The sequence below is a fragment of the Neomonachus schauinslandi genome, chromosome 4 (genome assembly GCF_002201575.2).
Source record: "Neomonachus schauinslandi chromosome 4, ASM220157v2, whole genome shotgun sequence".
Lineage (NCBI taxonomy): Eukaryota > Metazoa > Chordata > Mammalia > Carnivora > Phocidae > Neomonachus > Neomonachus schauinslandi.
Window position 1 is genome coordinate 17,072,793 of NC_058406.1, and position 2,212 is coordinate 17,075,004.

Here is a 2,212-nt window from a genome sequence, read left to right on the forward strand (position 1 = left end):
TCTCCCCCACACCACCCTCCAGCCACACACGGCTTTCTTCCTGAGCTCTACCACAGTGACCTTCAAAGTTGAAGGTGCATCAGAATCACCTGGAAGATTTGTTAAAAACCCAGCTTGCTGGCTGGCTTCTACCCCCAGAAGGGTCTAGTAGATCTGGGGGTGGGTCCCAAGAATTTGTATTTTATTTGTTTGCTTGTTTATTCTTAAGTAATCTCTACACCCAACCTGGGGCTTAAACTCACAACCCGGAGATCAAGAGACACATGCTCTTCTGACTGAGCCAGCCAGGGGCTCCAGAATTTACATTTTTAACTAATTCCCAGGTGATGCTGCTAGTTGGGGGACCCCACCTGGAAAACTCTTAACATTCCTGTCCATTCTCACCTTAAGGCCTTTGCACCTGCTCTTCCATCTCCTTGGGATGCTCTCCCTTAGATCTTTGTCACCTCCTCAGAGAAGCCTTCCTTGACCCCTCGGGGCAGAGTAGCCATTCAGTCACCATCTTCTTGCCTGTTTTGTTTTCTTTACAGCACTGGTCACATTTAGAAATTATCTTGTTACTATATTTGTTGACTTCTTTATTTGTTGTCTGTTTGCCTCTATTAGAATGTAAGCTCGGGATGCAGAGATCTATCCCTGGGGGCCTAGGACAGTGCTTGGCATACAGCAGATACGCAGGAAATTGTTTATTAGATTAAAAGTGGGTAGGGTGGGCTTCTGCAACCTGGGGAATCTGCGGGGGCTGGGTTTTCTGGCGGTGGAGGCCCTGGTGATGGGCACCAGAACAGAAAGCTGTTCGGATATTGAACTGAACGGTTGACATAGGTTAGAAAAAGTCATCCTCTTTTGGGGGAAGGGACAGGGTGGGGTGAGACAGAGTTTAAAATAGGTGACCTTTCAAGCAGATGTGGGAGGAAGGAAGGGCCCACTGACATCACAGCTGAGAGGCCCAGAGCTCCGTTGTGGTCCAGGGGCCAGGGCCACCAGAGCAGGCCCCCAGCCTGAGTCACTCCCACCTGTAGGGCAGGAGACCAGGTCAAGCCTGGGGGTGGGGGTGGGAGTGTGGTCCTGGGGGAGTGCAGTTGGGGGTACCTGCTGCTGCCCAACCTGGGTCCTCCTTCTTTCTTTCCTCCGCCCTCCCGATCACTTACCCACTGCATTGTAGAGACCTGGGTAAGACACAGGCCCTCAGTTTCCTCATCTGGGAAGTTGGGGCAGGGAGGAAGTTTCCAGGCCAGGCTTCTCTGCATGCCACAGTTGACCTCACCCCAGCTATTCACCTCCACTCGCTTCACTCAGCTGTGCCTGAAGTTCTGGAACCAGTCCTGCCTTAGGCCTCTGTTCAGGCTCTTTGTCTGCTACCCTCTACATGCACGTGTGTGCACGCGTGTGCACACACACGCATGGCCCTCTTCTCCTAATGATGCTCTCCATCCTCCAGGTTCAAGGCGCTGGGTACAGGCAGGACAACAGCATGGGCTTTCGCGCCTGACAAAGCTGGTCCCAGACCAGGCTGTCCCCGATTCCCTGGTGAATTTTCACTCTTCTGACCTCAACTTTCTTTCCGATAAAGTGGGTACATCTACCGCTTCTCGGCCTCTTGGCTAAGATCAAGTGTAGAGTGGGTATATCTACCTTCTAGATTGTGGTAAAGATTTAAAAAAAAAAAAGCCAATTATGAAAGTGGGTTTCTTTTGCCCCTTTTTTCCGTGTTTTTTTTTTTTTTATTGTGGCAAAATACACAAACATAAGATGTACCGTCTTAACCATTTTTCAGTGCACAGCTTGGTGGTATTCAAGACATTCATAGTGTGCAGCTCTCACCACCATCCATCTCCAAACCTTTTCATCTCGTGAAACTGAAACTCTGTCCCCGCCCCCCTCCCCCACAGCCCCTGGCACCCTCCATTTGACTGTCTTTTTCTTTTTTTTTTAATTAAAAAAAATTTTTTTAGAAGATTTTATTTATTTATTTGACAGAGAGAGAGACAGTGAGAGAGGGAACACAAGCAGGGGGAGTGGGAGAGGGAGAAGCAGGCTCCCCGCGGAGCAGGGAGCCCGATGTGGGGCTCGATCCCAGGACCCCGGGATCACGACGGGAACTGAAGGCAGTCACTTAACGACTGAGCCACCCAGGCGCCCCTTCCTTTTTTTTTTTTTTAAAGATTTTATTTTTAAGTCATCTCTACACCCAACACCCCTCCATTCGACT

General features: G+C 49.9%; 1 pseudogene; it reads left to right on the forward strand.

The window, feature by feature from the left end:
• The first annotated feature begins 1,584 nt into the window (after window positions 1-1,584).
• On the forward strand, window positions 1,585-1,756 carry LOC123324593 (annotated as a pseudogene).
• Window positions 1,757-2,212: the final 456 nt, after the last annotated feature.